Source organism: Papaver somniferum, chromosome 6 (assembly GCF_003573695.1).
Source record: "Papaver somniferum cultivar HN1 chromosome 6, ASM357369v1, whole genome shotgun sequence".
NCBI lineage: Eukaryota > Viridiplantae > Streptophyta > Magnoliopsida > Ranunculales > Papaveraceae > Papaver > Papaver somniferum.
In genome coordinates this window covers 89,005,931-89,025,446 of record NC_039363.1, presented here as the reverse complement: position 1 = coordinate 89,025,446, position 19,516 = coordinate 89,005,931, and the positions used below count along the sequence as shown (strand labels likewise).

General features: G+C 36.4%; 1 long non-coding RNA gene, 1 other non-coding gene and 1 pseudogene across 2 annotated transcripts; 1 reads left to right on the top strand and 2 right to left on the bottom strand.

Annotated features, from left to right (window-relative positions):
• Nucleotides 1-1,844: 1,844 nt before the first annotated feature.
• On the bottom strand, nt 1,845-3,039 carry LOC113285840. Its single transcript, XR_003328970.1, has 2 exons — nt 2,318-3,039; nt 1,845-2,159 (listed from the first exon to the last, which is right to left on the bottom strand). It is a non-coding gene; the product is annotated as an uncharacterized LOC113285840 (long non-coding RNA).
• Nucleotides 3,040-17,399: 14,360 nt separating this feature from the next.
• Nucleotides 17,400-18,484, bottom strand: LOC113285839 (annotated as a pseudogene).
• A 721-nt stretch (nt 18,485-19,205) lies between these two features.
• On the top strand, nt 19,206-19,367 carry LOC113292095. The gene has a single exon (XR_003331697.1). It is a non-coding gene; the product is annotated as a U1 spliceosomal RNA (small nuclear RNA).
• The last annotated feature ends 149 nt before the right edge of the window (nt 19,368-19,516 follow it).

Here is a 19,516-nt window from a genome sequence, read left to right as displayed (position 1 = left end):
ATGATATCAGAAATCATCAACTACAGTATGAAAGGACACATGATCACAGGTTCTGAAATTGAGCACGATAACATTTCAAAACTCATCACTGGTAAAACTGTTGAATGGGAAAAGGGAAAGATGGTAACCAAAGATGTACCCTTACACTTAAGGATCTTCGGTAAACTTGCCGTAGCAACTCTCTTTGCTTGTTCAAGAGATTCTTCTCTATGGAGTAGAGAATTTGCTGAACTTATATATTATCTTCTTGAAGGAAAAAAATGAATTGATATTTGTAGGATAATTATCAATCAAATGATTGAAATCATTGAATCTCTCAATATCATAGGTTTTCATGAAAATCTTGGATATCCCCGTCTCATTACCAAATTATGTGAAAAACCAATGTGGAACAACTTTGGTGATGAGAAAGATACTAAAACTGTCTCACAAGGAATCATCAATCGGATGAGTGGAGCTAAAAAGGGATCTAGTATCTCACATGATCGAATCTATAGCAATGGAGATCTCATGTGATCATTACCGCGTTCTTCCCGAATATTATCATCTCCCTGAAAATTTTCAACAAAGTTGTTAGCTAAAAGTTGTTTGTGCCTAGCGTCTCTGCGGCTGGATCGACTTTGCCTTGACGTGCTCCTGCTTTTCCTTGATCTTGAACTCGCACGTGTTGCTCGTGATGTGGTTCTTGACCTCTGCTTTTGTAACCTAATATTTTCTTCTCTCAGCTCATCATTCTGGCGCGTTAAGTTCGCGGGTGCTTCTTCTTCTCTCCTCCTTTATGCGACTAGACTTTGTCGGAGCTCCTCTATTGTCATGTTCTCTTCATTTTATTCTAACAGTCCTTCATCTCCAGTCATGTGTTCATTTTCATCCACCGTGTCTGAATCTGTGGTATATACACTGACCTCATCGTAGTTGCGAGCGTCATTTCTCTCCTGAACATGTTGGATTTGAGCATGAACTTGTTGTTCTCGATTGTTCCTTTCTCCCATTGATGGTTCAGCGGTCTCACTTCTTCTTCGTCCTGCGATTCTCTTACTTATCCTAGTTTCTATCAGATGTTCTGATGTGGATGCTTGTCTCACCATCTGTTTTTTCTTGTAACAATAAAGGAAAAATTACTCTTTAAAGAACTGAAAACTTAACCAATGAAGATTGCTTTTCTGAGATTGAAACTTTTGGTTGAATTTTTTAGATCTCAACTTCTAAAACTTTCAAAGATTCTTAATAGAGGGATGAAAAACTATGAACAATTTTAAGCTTGTTTTTTAAAGAAATTCACCAACAGGGTATATCATTTTGAGCTGATTTCTAGCGCCAAAATGTAGTTGTAGGAAATCCTACAACTACACCCTTATGATATTTTAACAAGAAATCTAAGAAACCATAATGAAATCTCTAAGAACTTTTATTAAAATTCAAGAACAAGTACATACATATGAGAAAATCCTAACTTGGGAAGCAAATAAGACACTCTCTCCTCTAAATATCTAATCTCAGACTACCCAAAAAGCTCTCCTCTTAACACAAGGTCGCTTGTCTCCTTATATAGGAGTTTACGTAGTGGAGGACAGCTAATAAAGCCCCTAATTTCGGATCTGACGTGCGTCAATGTTGCATAGGGATTCATCGTTGTCGCACGGTTTCTTTACTATCGCATAGATCTTCACACTTTACTTGTGATCTGGAGATGTCATCTAGTTCGTCATCTTGGACATGTTATATGCGGTCGTGGTCGCATGCTATCTGAGGAGTTACTTCGCATGCTAAACGAATGTGCGGTATTTTGTACCCACAAGGGCAAAGGCAAAATGAAGCAAAAAAGCATCAAGTAATGGATCTTCATCACACAATCACACAAGTTCCATTTATATTCTTCTACATTACATTCCTTTGGTAGTAGTAGATATGCCTCCTAGTTTATCATAGGATCTTTTCACATAGTCATAGATCCAAATCTATAACTTAACTCATTTACCTTATTAATAGTCACCTGTGAGGCTCAGATTAACAAAAGAAAAAAGTTACTAAATTCTTAAGTCCCTTGCGGTTGGTTGCTTACGAATCGTAACTCTCCAAAGGCCCAGTTGTTGATTCTATTGCTCCCGCACATCATGCTTCTTTCACTTATCTGTCTTATAAGTTCCATCTTACAAACCCTGCAAAGTGATAAATCATTAGAACTCTAGTGCAAGCATTGCGATATTAAAATTAAAAAGAAACATGCACAAGGAACACTCATTATCATGAGAATGCAATATAACCTACAGAGTCAATCATTTGAGCGTTCGAAAAAACTAGAGATTTTGGTATATACCAGCATATATAGTTCGACTAGAAGTGGGCAAGGCGGTTGAGATGCCACAGGTAAGATATCTTCTTTCTCATCTTAAAGATGGATTCCAAATTTTTTAAATGGATATCATAACTGCAAAACTCATAAAACTCATAACCACCGCCGTTCTCCCCGTTTGCCTCATGAGGGCGCCTGTTGTAGGTCCAAAATATGATTTTAACTGTGGGATTTGTGACGATTGCATAACAACAATCAGATTTACAACCAATGTTTGGTGGCCTCAAACCATTTATACTAGGCATATTATCAACATTGTACTTCTATACCCATTCATATTCTTGATGTTGATTCTTTTCCTTATCCTCCTTTAACCTTCAACTTCCCCGTGGACGACACATAATTAAGGAAACAGAGTGATCCATCAATTTCAAGTAGTTTAGAATCATTCAAATCTCCCTCGGGATATTTTATTGTGTAAAATGCTTCTTTAGTAACATCAAAACCAAGTATCTTTCTCTTATCTGAATAACTACCGTTTCTAAGATCAGTCAACCAATACAAAGACTCACCGGCAAATGCCGCTCGATAGTTATCCTGTGTACGAAGATATGGTTCAGAAACAACCACATCTCTCCATGATTCTGTTGGGTGCAATAATCAAAAACAAAGAAAAATCAAATAAGCAAAAGTTATTGATACTTAGCTCCTTTATAATGGAAGTGATTGCTTTGACGAAACGAACAAGCTCCCCGTATCTCCGCAACAGCAACAAGGCAAAACTTTGGAAAATAAAGTGAGTCACGTGTTCAACACGCTGTCCTTAAGACATTAGCGCCCGGCTACACTCAAGAGTGATGCTATAGCCCTCACAGGACGGATATCTCCAGGATAAAACACCCTAATACACCTACTACTAGCATATGTAGTAGATGCTCAACTTGAGCTTGGCAACTCCGAAAAAACCGTTAAGGAAAATCGCGAATGCTTAAAAACCGCTATAAAATATTTTCCCTTAGGGGTCCCTCTAAAATATAGAGCAACCCATTTCCCATAGATTTTACAAAAGTAGTGAATTTCTTTATATAATTGACAAATACAACTTAAGAAGAAAAACTCCCCGATGTGGGACTAAAAGCTTTATATAGTTTCTTAAAACTACTAAAAATTGGAAAATTCCACGATGTGGGACTAAAAAGTTTCATTCACAAAATAAAACAATAAATTATAATTTTTTATTAAAACTTTAAAAAATTATTTTTTTATTAATTGTTTTCCAACAATCCCACACATGAATGAAAACTCAATAAAACATGAAAACACAGATAGATCTTGGTAAATAAACATCCCAACCTCACGATCCAAACAGACTGATCGTGCAAGTGTTGAAATCATACTAGTCATTTCTACGTCCTCTCCCTCACACAAAAGTGTGTTGACCCCAGGGTCATACTATGGATTGCATAAATCATAATAGTATTGAGAGCTTTCATCTTTAATTCTCACATGGTGAGACTATAGGTATCTTTCACCAAAGTGAAAAAGCATGAACTAGTGAACCCTTAGTGACCTTTAGGTCCTAAGTTCCAGTAGTACCAAAACCATCAAAATGAAAATCACATAAAAAACGCAGGAAATACCATTTTAGGCAGAGGTGTCCATGAGGTCTTGAACCTTTGCTTAGTGAGATATTACCAGAATTACTTGCTAGAGACAGTGAACTATGTCTTGAACTGCTAGCATTTGATGTAATTCGTGATAACAACCACGGGTGATATCTCCAAGATTGCTGCCAAGCTCGTGCCGTTTTGTCCGTTTTGGCCCTGGACGTATCCTGTTTCTCAGAATGCTCTAGAGAATTAGCTCATATTCTCACAGGAAGCGACCCACTTCCTCATTCAGATAGGTGAGTTTCCATAAAGAGTGTTACTGCTACACCCCACTTCAATCTTAAATTGAAACTATAGAACTCATTAAGACTTATTAAAAAGTCATCCTCCACATGCAGTCACACTATCACGTCTACACCATAGGGAAGGGACAGAGAATGAAAATCTCTGATAGTGTTTACCTTTACCCACCACAAATTAGTTGTCTCATTCGAAACCTTGATCATGGGATCTCCAGTCAGCAAGGTTTAGTATCCTTCATGGCAAGTTTAATATATGAGCTTAAGCCCCAACCCCCTCGATGCATTTTTAACTATCTCTTTGTACAAACCTTTCGTCAAAGATTGCGCGATATTCTCCTTGGACTTTATCCAATCAATGGAAATAACGCCGATTGAGATTAGTTATTTCTTAGCTTTAACTATTATAGCTTGGCTAACACAATGTATAGATATAGCTGGCACAGGCCTATGCCAAAGAGGAATGTCTTCTAAAAATAATCTTAGGCACTCGGCCCCCTCTCATGCTTTATCTAACGCAATACTCTCAGATTCCATAATGAATTGAGCGATATGTTTGTTTGGAAATCTTCCAACAACAAACCCACATGTTAGAGTGAAACCATATCCACTCGTAGACTTAGACTCCTCTGAGTCAACTATCCAGTTTGCATCATAAAGTCCCAAGGACAACAAGATACCTTTCATAAATCAAAAGAGTATTTTAGGTACCATAATACTCTACTCAGTGCATCTGAATTCTCTTGCTCTGGACTACAATTATATCCACTTAACTTACTCACAATATAGGCAATGTATGGACTCTTACAGTTCACTAAATTCATCAGACATCCTATAACTTTTGAGTATTCAAGTTAAGATACTCCACTACCCTTATTTTTCTTGAGACTACAAGAATAATCGTACGAAGTACAAGCAGGTTTAGAATCAGACTGATTGTATCTCTTAAGCACAACTCAACATAATGAGAACGACTAAGACTTATAAATGTTTGATTATCTTCTAAACCTCATCCCTAAGATTACATCAAAAGGGCCCAAGTCTTTCAAGTCAATGTTCTCATTCAGTGCATGTTTTTAGTGGAATTGATCACATCTATGTTTGTATCAAGCATATCATCAACATACAAGCATACAATTACACAGACATCCTTAACAAGTTACTTGTAGACATACTTGTCAGATTCATTAATTTAAATCCACTATCCATTATCACATGATTAAATTTTCCATGTCACTGTTTACGTGCTTATTTGAAAACCATACAAAGATTTTTCAAATTACAAACTTTTTATTCACAACCTTTCACTACAAAGTCTTCAGGTTGATCTATGTAAATTTCTTTACCTAATTCACGGTTTTAGAAAAAGCTGTCTTAACATCCATCTGATGTATCTCTACGTTCTTTATGGCAGCAATAACAATTAGTATCTCAACGGAAGTAATTTCCGTCACAATTGAATTATAATCAAGGAAATCTACACCTTATTTTAGTTTATAGCCTTTAGCTACAACTTAGCTTAATATTTTTCACAGTTTCATCTACCTATCGTTTCCTCTTAAAGACTCATTTACATCCCATGGTCTTACAACCTGGAGGTAAACTAGCAAGCTCCCAAGTCTGGTTCCAACGGACTGAGTCCATTTCACTAAATGAAGCTTCTTACCAGAATGGGGTTTCAGTAGATATTAAGGCTTCTTTACAAGTCTGTGGCTCAGGCTAAGATAGGCATGTTATGAAGTCGGTTTCATAAGAAGTCTCAAGTCTAATTATTTTACTTCTCTTAGGCTCAACATCAACTTCATCTTCCTTTAAAATAAGTTCTGACTATTTGAAGATAAATCTAGGGGATCAACAACACATCTCTAATGAGGTACAAGTTTAGAATAAACATGTTCAAAGAACTCAGCATCCCTAGATTCCGTAATAATATTCACACTAATGTCAGAAAAAATCAGAACACACAACCAAAAATATATTTGTAGAAGTATACTCAATATACCCTATACGAAAACACAATCAACATTTTTGGTTTCAATCTAGTTCTTTTAGGAAGAGGAATTACAATCTTAATCAAACGCCCCCACACTTTGACACATTCATAAGAAGGTCATCTACCGTTCCATAAACCATATGGAGTTTCATCTGATTCTTAAAAGGGTACTTTATTCAGGATATACTAGTTAAGAGGACTGCCTCCCCCCACAAGGCCGCAGGTAATCCTGAACTAATCAACATGGAAATTATCATCTCCTTAAGGATACGGTTGTTATGTTCAAGGCTTATAATTGGTTTCCAACTTCAAGTTTATACATCTTAAGGCTTCTAAGGCGTCATCCTTATCCTAAGCAAGTATACAAGATAGTACCTCGTACAATCATCTACGGAAGTTATAACCATCTTTTACCACAGTGGTTTTGGGTTGAACTCATGTCAACTAGGCCTAACTGAATTAATTCTAAAGGCTTAGAATTACTCTGAACATTTGTGCTAAAAGATTTTATAGCATATTTTGATTCTTCACAGATTTCACTTTTGTGTTCAAAATCCAAACTAAATTTGGTTACGAAGCCTATGCTAGCCAGTTAAGCATTGACTTATAAGTTTACGGTTCCAAGTCTACCACGTAAAACAATCAATCACACAAAGATATAACAAGAATCAACTACATTCACATCATCAGTTTTTCCGTTAAGCTTATATAGACCCAAAGTCCTATAACTCTTGCTTAAAAAATCACTGCCTAGTTACAACAAGTTTTCCAGATTCAATTAAGATCTTAAATATTTTTCCATCTACAGCAGAACAAGATACATGATTTTCGCATATTCTCGGAACATGAAAACTTCATTCAATGTGAGAATATTACAGATATGAGCTTCTGCTCGACCTTTTCCTTTTATGCAACCTCTATGGCATATGAGTTACTCAATAAGAGTTTCTCGACATCCCCTATCCTATGATAGGAGGTGAACAGGTCTCTGTTTCAACAAACATTCTTGGTGGCTCCAGAGTCCACCTACTGGTCTCTCACATTGGTTATTAAAATAACTTCCGACATCATGCCACCAAACTCGTTCTAGTTTGTTTCAACTAAATTAGCATTAACTTTCTACTTATAAAGGTTTTTATGTTGTCTACAATTTACTGCCGCGTGGCCAGTAATTTTACAAACATAACACTCACCCTTAACTAAAGTAATTCCGGATTCAGGTTTACGAAATATACCTTTATCATGAATACCATGCTTAGAGTTGCGTTCGATGTTCTCACCTTTGCCATCTTTGGAAGATTTGTTTCCAACCACATGCGGCTATTAGCCATGTCCCTCGGAGATGACACCTTTATTCACAAATCACAATTCCAGATCAGAAAGTAAAATATGAGTTTTGAAGAAAACATCTATATATACAAACTTCGTTTGAATCAGCGTTTCAAAAATCTCATGGTTACCCCACAAAAATTAATTTAGTTAACAACAATTTTCTGCTCGTCAGAATTTTTCAGAAACGTTTTTATGTTTTGTAAAATATCAAAAAAATACTTTTACAACTCCAAAAATTTTGAAATTTTACGCGGGTAACTATCAGGATGTCTACTACGTTGTGTCAAAAGGGTTCATCGGAATTCCTTCTATATTAAAAGATAAAATTGAAACTCTACAGCTGACCAGAAATTCGTTTTTGTTTTTCACTCCACAATTAACATCCATGATTCACAAACCAATCAATCGTTTTCGATTATTACAAATACTAATGTCTTAAGATTGTTGGGTGCAATAATCAAAAACAAAGAAAAATCAAATAAGCAAAAGTTATTGATACTTAGCTCCTTTATAATGGAAGTGATTGCTTTGACGAAACGAACAAGCTCCCCGTATCTCCGCAACAGCAACAAGGCAAAACTTTGGAAAATAGAGTGAGTCACGTGTTCAACACGCTGTCCTTAAGACATTAGCTCCCGGCTACACTCAAGAGTGATGCTATAGCCCTCACAGGACGGATATCTCCAGGATAAAACACCCTAATACACCTACTACTAGCATATGTAGTAGATGCTCAACTTGAGCTTGGCAACTCCGAAAAAACCGTTAAGGAAAATCGCGAATGCTTAAAAACCGCTATAAAATATTTTCCCTTAGGGGTCCCTCTAAAATATAGAGCAACCCCTTTCCCATAAATTTTACAAAAGTAGTGAATTTCTTTATATAATTGACAAATACAACTTAAGAAGAAAAACTCCCCGATGTGGGACTAAAAGCTTTATATAGTTTCTTAAAACTACTAAAAATTGGAAACTCCACGATGTGGGACTAAAAAGTTTCATTCACAAAATAAAACAATAAAATATAATTTTTTATTAAAACTTTAAAAAATTATTTTTTTATTAATCGTTTTCCAACAATCCCCCACATGAATGAAAACTCAATAAAACATGAAAACACAGATAGATCTTGGTAAATAAACATCCCAACCTCACGATCCAAACAGACTGATCGTGCAAGTGTTGAAATCATACTAGTCATTTCTACGTCCTCTCCCTCACACAAAAGTGTGTTGACCCCAGGGTCATACTATGGATTGCATAAATCATAATAGTATTGAGAGCTTTCATCTTTAATTCTCACATGGTGAGACTATAGGTATCTTTCACCAAAGTGAAAAAGCATGAACTAGTGAACCCTTAGTGACCTTTAGGTCCTAAGTTCCAGTAATACCAAAACCATCAAAATGAAAATCACATAAAAAACGCAGGAAATACCATTTTAGGCAGAGGTGTCCATGAGGTCTTGAACCTTTGCTTAGTGAGATATTACCAGAATTACTTGCTAGAGACAGTGAACTATGTCTTGAACTGCTAGCATTTGATGTAATTCGTGATAACAACCACGGGTGATATCTCCAAGATTGCTGCCAAGCTCGTGCCGTTTTGTCCGTTTTGGCCCTGGACGTATCCTGTTTCTCAGAATGCTCTAGAGAATCAGCTCATATTCTCACAGGAAGCAACCCACTTCCTCATTCAGATAGGTGAGTTTCCATAAAGAGTGTTACTGCTACACCCCACTTCAATCTTAAATTGAAACTATAGAACTCATTAAGACTTATTAAAAATTCATCCTCCACATGCAGTCACACTATCACGTCTACACCATAGGGAAGGGATAGAGAATGAAAATCTCTGATAGTGTTTACCTTTACCCACCACAAATTAGTTGTCTCATTCGAAACCTTGATCATGGGATCTCCAGTCAGCAAGGTTGAGTATCCTTCATGGCAAGTTTAATATATGAGCTTAAGCCCCAACCCCCTCGATGCATTTTTAACTATCTCTTTGTACAAACCTTTCGTCAAAGATTGCGCGATATTCTCCTTGGACTTTATCCAATCAATGAAAATAACGCCGATTGAGATTAGTTATTTCTTATCTTTAACTATTATAGCTTGGCTAACACAATGTATAGATATAGCTGGCACATGCCTATGCCAAAGAGGAATGTCTTCTAAAAATCATCTTAGGCACTCGGCCCCCTCTCATGCTTTATCTAACGCAATACTCTCAGATTCCATAATGAATTGAGAGATATGTTTGTTTGGAAATCTTCCAACAACAAACCCACATGTTAGAGTGAAACCATATCCACTCGTAGACTTAGACTCCTCTGAGTCAACTATCCAGTTTGCATCATAAAGTCCCAAGGACAACAAGATACCTTTCATAAATCAAAAGAGTATTTTAGGTACCATAATACTCTACTCAGTGCATCTGAATTCTCTTGCTCTGGACTACAATTATATCCACTTAACTTACTCATAATATAGGCAATGTCTGGACTCTTACAGTTCATTAAATTCATCAGACATCCTATAACTTTTGAGTATTCAAGTTAAGATACTCCACTACCCTTATTTTTCTTGAGACTACAAGAATAATCGTACGAAGTACAAGCAGGTTTACAATCAGACTGATTGTATCTCTTAAGCACAACTCAACATAATGAGAACGACTAAGACTTATAAATGTTTGATTATCTTCTAATCCTCATCCCTAAGATTACATCAAAAGGGCCCAAGTCTTTCAAGTCAATGTTCTCATTCAGTGCATGTTTTTAGTGGAATTGATCACATCTATGTTTGTATCAAGCATATCATCAATATACAAGCATACAATTACACAGACATCCTTAACAAGTTACTTGTAAACATACTTGTCAGATTCATTAATTTAAATCCACTATCCATTATCACATGATTAAATTTTCCATGTCACTGTTTACATGCTTATTTGAAAACCATACAAAGATTTTTCAAATTACAAACTTTGTATTCACAACCTTTCACTACAAAGTCTTCAGGTTGATCTATGTAAATTTCTTTACCTAATTCACGGTTTTAGAAAAAGCTGTCTTAACATCCATCTGATGTATCTCTACGTTCTTTATGGCAGCAATAACAATTAGTATCTCAACGGAAGTAATTTCCGTCACAATTGAATTAGAATCAAGGAAATCTACACCTTCTTTTAGTTTATAGCCTTTAGCTACCAACTTAGCTTAATATTTTTCCACAGTTTCATCTACCTGTCGTTTCCTCTTAAAGACTCATTTACATCCCATGGTCTTACAACCTGGAGGTAAACTAGCAAGCTCCCAAGTCTGGTTCCAACAGACTGAGTCCATTTCACTAAATGAAGCTTCTTACCAGAATGGGGTTTCAGTAGATATCAAGGCTTCTTTACAAGTCTGTGGCTCGGACTAAGCTAGGCATGTTATGAAGTCGGTTTCATAAGAAGTCTCAAGTCTAATTATTTTACTTCTATTAGGCTCAACATCAACTTCATCTTCCTTTAAAATAAGTTCTGACTATTTGAAAATAAATCTAGGGGATCAACAACACATCTCTAATGAGGTACAGGTTTAGAATAAACATGTTCAAAGAACTCAGCATCCCTAGATTCCGTAATAATATTCACATCAATGTCAGAAAAAATCAGAACACACAACCAAAAATCTATTTGTAGAAGTATACTCAATATACCCTATACGAAAACACAATCAACATTTTTGGTTTCAATCTAGTTCTTTTAGGAAGAGGAATTACAATCTTAATCAAACGCCCCCACACTTTGACACATTCATAAGAAGGTCATCTACCGTTCCATAAACCATATGGAGTTTCATCTGATTCTTAAAAGGGTACTTTATTCAGGATATACTAGTTAAGAGGACTGCCTCCCCCCACAAGGCCGCAGGTAATCCTGAACTAATCAACATGGAAATTATCATCTCCTTAAGGATACGGTTGTTATGTTCAAGGCTTCTAATTGGTTTCCAACTTCAAGTTTATACATCTTAAGGCTTCTAAGGCGTCATCCTTATCCTAAGCAAGTATACAAGATAGTACCTCGTACAATCATCTACGGAAGTTATAACCATCTTTTACCACAATGATTTTGGGTTGAACTCATGTCAACTAGGCCTAACTGAATTAATTTTAAAGGCTTATAATTACTCTGAACATTTGTGCTAAAAGATTTTATAGCATATTTTGATTCTTCACAGATTTCACTTTTGTGTTCAAAATCCAAACTAAATTTGGGTACGAAGCCTATGCTAGCCAGTTAAGCATTGACTTATAAGTTTACGGTTCCAAGTATACCACGTAAAACAATCAATCACACAAAGATATCACAAGAATCAACTACGTTCACATCATCAGTTTTTCCGTTAAGCTTATATAGACCCAAAGTCCTATAACTCTTGCTTAAAAAATCACTGCCTAGTTACAACAAGTTTTCCAGATTCAATTAAGATCTTAAATATTTTTCCATCTACAACAGAACAAGATACAAGATTTTCGCATATGCTCGGAACATGAAAACTTCATTCAATGTGAGAATATTACAGATATGAGCTTCTGCTCGAACTTTTCCTTTTATGCAACCTCTATTGCATATGAGTTACTCAATAAGAGTTTCTCGACATCCCTATCCTATGATAGGAGGTGAACAGGTCTCTGTTTCAACAAACATTCTTGGTGGCTCCAGAGTCCACCTACTGGTCTCTCACATTGGTTATTAAAATAACTTCCGACATCACGCCACCAAACTCGTTCTAGTTTGTTTCAACTAAATTAGCATTAACTTTCTACTTATTAAGGTTTTTATGTTGTCTACAATTTACTGCCGCGTGGCCAGGAATTTTACAAACATAACACTCACCTTTAACTAAAGTAATTCTGGATTCAGTTTTACGAAATATACCTTTATCATGAAGACCATGCTTATAGTTGCGTTCGATGTTCTCACCTTTGCCATCTTTGGAAGATTTGTTTCCAACCACATGCGGCTATTAGCCATGTCCCTCGGAGATGACACCTTTATTAACAAATCACAATTCCAAATCAGAAAGTAAAATATGAGTTTTGAAGATAACATCTATATATACAAACTTCGTTTGAATCAGCGTTTCAAAAAACTCATGGTTACCCCCACAAAAAATAATTTAGTTAACAACAATTTTCTGCTCGTCAGAATTTTTCAGAAACGTTTTTCTGTTTTGTAAAATATCAAACAAATATTTGTACAACTCCAAAAATTCTGAAATTTTACGCGGGTAACTATCAGGATGTCTACCACGTTGTGTCAAAAGGATTCATCGAAATTCCTTCTATATTAAAAGATAAAATTGAAACTCTACAGCTGACCAGAAATTCGTTTTTGTTTTTCACTCCACAATTAACATCCATGATTCACAAACCAATCAATCGTTTTCGATTATTACAAATACTAATGTCTTAAGATTGTTGGGTGCAATAATCAAAAACAAAGAAAAATCAAATAAGCAAAAGTTATTGATACTTAGCTCCTTTATAATGGAAGTGATTGCTTTGACGAAACGAACAAGCTCCCCGTATCTCCGCAACAGCAACAAGGCAAAACTTTGGAAAATAAAGTGAGTCACGTGTTCAACACGCTGTCCTTAAGACATTAGCGCCCGGCTACACTCAAGAGTGATGCTATAGCCCTCACAGGACGGATATCTCCAGGATAAAACACCCTAATACACCTACTACTAGCATATGTAGTAGATGCTCAACTTGAGCTTGGCAACTCCGAAAAAACCGTTAAGGAAAATCGCGAATGCTTAAAAACCGCTATAAAATATTTTCCCTTAGGGGTCCCTCTAAAATATAGAGCAACCCATTTCCCATAGATTTTACAAAAGTAGTGAATTTCTTTATATAATTGACAAATACAACTTAAGAAGAAAAACTCCCCGATGTGGGACTAAAAGCTTTATATAGTTTCTTAAAACTACTAAAAATTGGAAACTCCACGATGTGGGACTAAAAAGTTTCATTCACAAAATAAAACAATAAATTATAATTTTTTATTAAAACTTTAAAAAATTATTTTTTTATTAATTGTTTTCCAACAGATTCATCTGGATTACTCCCTAGCGTAACAATCTTGCACTCTTCAGCTACATCACTTGAACAGAGACAAAGAACCTTGTACTTTTACGTTATTGAATCTTAAGCTAATTGCAAATGATGAATACCTTGAATAATGGGAAGTCGAAATGAACATCCAGCAATTGGATTATAAACATGATTAGTAACAACTCCATCTTCTTCGCAAGATAAAAGTACTAAACCATTTATAGAATCTCGAATTTTGAGACTCTTGTTTACCAAACCAGTGTCAGGTCTAAAACGAAAAACCATCTTTTCTTTCTTATCAATATCATAGAAAACAATACCATTAGATTTGACACAAGCAAAATCAGATTCTCTATCAAGATCAGCATCACTGTAAAACAGCCAGATAAATCCACGGCTACTATAAGTTCGGCTTGAATGTAAATCGATAAACTTCAAATCATATTCGACGATTAACTTAGACCATAACTTGCCTACACATCTAAATCTAACCAAACTATCAATAGGTACTCTTGTAAGTATACCATTTGTAATAATATGCTGAGGAAGACGAGGAGTGTTACTAGATCCTTCGTCGCAATCATCATTTCTGACCTTCATCTTTATTTCTTGTTGTTGTTCAATAGATATCTGCTCCCCGGCGGCCATTTCCATAGTAACGACACTTGTTTGAGGAGAGTTGGAATAATTAATGAATGAACGAGATTTTTGGTTTCAGTTTAAATGTGGACAAAGAAGATAATTACAGAAATCTTTCAAGCTCTGGAGCTCTTTGTAGAAGGGAAATGGAAGTGAAACTGCTACTATTAGATGGTGATGACTTTGTTTTAATAGAACAACGTATTGTTTTAGTCCGTGACAACGCAAATTGTGGCGTTAGTTTCGGGATTATCTACCCGACGTGCTGTGTGCATTGTCTGGCATGCTAAGACTCTCCGTGATTGACGAGAATATAATCAAACAAGTAGTACTGCTTTAATACTAGTACCTACTATCATTGACTATCCTAGTAGACTCTACTTGACTTTGGTTTCCCATGGACCAAGTTAAAATCCATATTAATTTCAGACTGTGAATTTAGAGAAATTTTTTGACGGGGGCGTTTTTTAAAGGGGGCATGGGGTCAAATGATATGTTGACATGTGTCAAACATATTAATGAATTCTATTTCCAAAAATACAAAAAAAGTGTATTTCTGGAGAAAATTTTGTTTTCTTAATTGGTGTTGGTATTTTTGGAAACAAAACTCATTAATATGTTTGACACATGTCAACATATTATTTGTCCCCCATGCCCCTTTCAAAAAATGCCCCCATCAAAAAATTTCATTGCCAAGAATATAGTACACAAAATTGGTTAAAAATACCAAAATCAACAATTCCTGGGTGAAAAGGACACTTAGATTTTGATATTGTTTAAATGGAAAAAAATGAAAAAATAGTCAGGATGTAAAAAGTTTCATCCTACCCATTTTCAAATACATTTTCTTATTTTTAATTTACATCAGGATGCATCCAGTTTCATCCTGGCTATTTTTTAAGTTAAAGTCAGGATGAATCCAGTTTCATCCATGCTATTTTTTGGTGTCCATTTCACCCATACTAATTTTTACTTGTCCATTTGAACCATGTTTTAAAAATATTTGGACAAATGACCCATTTTCCGAATATAGTATGGGTGTCGAAGGTCGAGAGGCGGTTGATGCTTTCCATAGGAACTTTGACGAAGGTAGATGGTTCAGATGCAATTGATCTGATGTTGTACTCACACTCTTGTATCTTGTTGTTGCGGAGTACCTCGAACGATACTTGATTACCTCTTTTTGCGTCTGGTTGATCCATAATTTCTCGCCAACGTGTGCTAATGATGGAGAAAATTGTTGTATAATCATCCCTTGGATTGCGCCGGAGTCCTACAAATGAAGCATGCACCCGCAAAACCCGGATGACTCCTAGCTGCTTCTATCCGTGTTAATCTTGATCCAGTTAATGTTCGAAATGGACCATCCTACCGAGATTGTTGAGATCTTTTTGGCACCTCCTGGATGGTTAAGTGTCGTTGAATCTCCTGGTAAGATCGAAGGTAAGAACTTTTATATCTACCGATTGGATCATATTTATAGATGTTTCTTTGAAAGAAAACAGATTAATCTATGTTTCTTTGTAAGAAAACTGATTAATCTATTAATTATTACGTTTTTTTCCTTCTTATTGATTGACCATAAACTTCAAAGTTTATGACTTTAAAAATCATCTTATGTTCACTTTTTCATTTTGTAGGAGTTAAATATTGGATGATTTTAGACTAGCTCACTGCGATAAACATCAAGTCAAGTGAGATCATGTGGCCTTTAGCAGCCGTCTAACGTTAGGATAGGTGTTGGGTAAAATGGATCGACGAGTATCCATTCTCTTTCGGGATATATTTTGGGATTTTTTTCCCGATAAAGCTATCATTTTCGTTTAATATTGGGTGTTTTATAGAATGATCACACACCCCTAATTAGTTTTACAAAATGATCATAACTTTAATTAGTGTTTGCAAAGTGGTATTTTTCCATCTGACTTCACTGTTTTAAAAAAAATGGTCCGACTTTTGTCTTAAACACCCCTCTGGAGTTGTTTAGGTGATGGTGATGAACTGGTGGTGGTGGTGGCAGCGGCTATACCCAAGAGAGGAGGCGGTGAACCCTCTTAGGGGATGTGATACAAAGATCCTGAATGCGGGCTGAAGTTCCGGTGAGATGGATCCTGATCTATTTCACCAGCATCAGCAGCAACAAGCAGCAGTAACACCACCACTTGCAAGCAAGAACACCAAACCAGCAGCAAGCAACACTATTGTTCATAACCAGATCCATTATCAACTCAGCTCAAAGCCATCACCAGATATATTCCATTAACAACTCCCAACACCGGATTCAGCTTTTATGCACCACCACCTCTAACCACAGCAACACCTTCTTCTCAACTTCTAATACACCACATACAACTACCTCCAATTCTTTCTTATCTGTAACCAACAGATTCAACCTGCAACTGCTCACTAGTTCCACCGCCATACGTTAATTCAGTTCATAATTCTTCATTCAAGCAACCCTAGTTTCACCTGAATCTACACCCCTTCATCGAATTCCTGTAATTCATAACACACTAATTACCATCATTTAATTACTGATTCTAAATCATAAAATAAAACTAGGGTTGTTAGATCTTACCTCTTTGCATCTCTAATCTTCAAAAGCACAGAATCAAATTAGGGTATGAACAAGGGTTTTGCGGTGATTCATGATTTCGTCGCCATCATCTCCGTTTCTTCAGAGCTGAAAATATCGAGCAGCTGTTGCGGGGAATGAGGCAGGAGAAGAATATGTAGAATATATGTATCAGGGTTTTCTTGAAGGTCTTAATCCGACGGTCCTAAATATTTAGAGATTTGTCATAAGGGTAATCAGGTAACTGCACCACCTGACATAACTCTGACACGTGACATAACGGGACAGTTAGCTGTCTAGTGACTGCTTTGTTAATATTTTGTAACAGTAGGACCTTTTTGTAAACCGGAATAAGGAAGTGTGACTGTTTTTGTAAATTCCCTTTAATATTTTGGATTGTATGGCGTAGTTAATGTAGAACCCATTGTAAAAAGGGCAGTTGCAAAATCATGATTCGCCATGTCCGATATCTACTCACTGTTACAAATATAATACTGCTTATACGATTTAAGCAATCAAAGTGAAATTAAATTTAGAATTAACTGGCTTGAGACAACAATACTATTTCATTATTATAGGTACGACCACTTTAACACACTTGCATATTCCATTCCCTGTACGCTTATTAAAATTGAGTACATCACACCACAAATGCGCCCTAGAGAGGTTTTGTGACAAACATTTTACGGAACCAAGTGATCACTTGCTACCCAAGGTCATTCCTTGGGTAACCTTTAGTGAAGCTGGCCTAGATGAAACAGCTTCCCACCATGCCTTAACATGAGGCCTAGAATTTATCAAATTAGCATGTGGAGTCTTCATAATATAGGTAATATAAGGAAGGTGATTAAGATCAGCTAGTGTATAACTATCTCCTGCAAGATATGTACTGCTGCTAAGCATCTTTTCATAAACATCAAGGACTGCCCCGACTTTCACGACGTTCTCATCGATGGCCTTCTGATCTGGTGCCAACCTCTCATAGGAGCAATGAAGGTGTGAAAGAAAATAGGTCCCATTGCAGGGTTGAATTGTTGAGATTCTACTTCACATCCAACCATTACTTTTGCGAAACCATGAAGACTGCCATGTTGAAGTAGATCTGTTCCCTGGTCTTTGTATTTGTGAGCAATGTAACTACAGATGGCTCTTGATTCTGGAACAAAAAATTCGATAAGAAAATGTCAATAATTAAAAAAACCAAAATTCTTAAAAGCGGGTCGAACAAACAAGAAGTCACCAAAAAGAGTGATATCTCCATCTTCAAGTACTGGAATCTGACCAAATGGATTCTTGGAAATGAAATCAGGACGTTTGTGTGCTCCGGTACTAAGATCGACCGGACAAATCTCATACTGGACGTTTTTCTCTTCGAGGCAAGCCATCACACGAGCCGTACATGTTGAAAATGGAACTCCATGTAGCTTTATGGGTGCCATGAGTTTGAGTTCTTAGTGTATAAAGGATGTAAAACTGAATGTCTTAGGGACTATAGAGCAGAAATCTATCTTGTTCTTGAGTTTGATCAAGAAGGTGATATCATCTACAAATGTTTGATCTGGGGTTTTTCTAGAAGACAAGATAAGAATTCTAGGCAATTCTCATGCCTTAAGAATATAAATCTGACCAGTGACCATACCAACCTGTTACGTAGCTTTACACAACCGAGAAATTAACCAACTTTGTACAACTACTCTTAGGGCCCGTTTGGTATGAGTTTTGCCAAAGGATACTAAAGCTTTGTACAACTAGTCTTAAAATTCACCGAAAGAAGTTGTTGTTGGAGATAGAATTCTCAACCATCATGATGTAGAAGATATATTCTGTGATGTCGGTGGTGGTTGTTACAGCTGTAGTCTTTTACTGCAGTACGACTTGTAAGAGGAGTGGTCCTGTGTCTCTTTACTCTGTTGAAAAATCAAGAGCAATTGTGTAACAACCACACGGGTAACTAAGAGGGGTTGATTCTCCCATCAATGAAGAAAATAAAATTAGTTCGTGTGATCAATGTCACAACCAAAGGAGAGTGAATTAGAATGGCCCAACAAAGCTTTACACTGAAACTGGAAAACTGATTCTAGCTTCTTATGAGCTTTTAATGAACGGAAAACACAAAGAACGCATAAGTGAGGTTGTCTCCACAGAGAAGCTTTTAAATATAAGAATGCACCATTGGAACTAGACCACTGAATGTTGCAAACTCCCAATATTCATTTTGATTGGTGCGCAACAGGCAAAAAACTACATAGTGTTTCATCTTAAGAAAACTGTTAGTCCCACATTGCTTGTGCCGATAAGAGAAAGGGGAAACGATGGATCATAAAAGCAAGAGAAGTAGAACGGGAAAACATACTTACCTGGACGGGGTCTATGGATGATCAGGAAGGTCCATGGCCTAGGTTAGCGACCTCCATTGCACACTAAGGAGGGATGCTTGCCTAAGATCTCCCCAAGAGGGAGAGTCTACGTCATAATTTATTCCTGAGGGGTACGTGTCTGCGCGGCCCCTGCCACATTTTAAAACTAAACTTTGTATCCTGCTTAGCTGACAGCTTGTTGGCCTTTAAGTTTTTCCAGTTCCTTTTTTGCTGCGCATTATTCCTCCTTTGGTTAGCAAGTCCAGAAAGAAACTTGGACTGGCATGTTAAATCTCAGTTGAG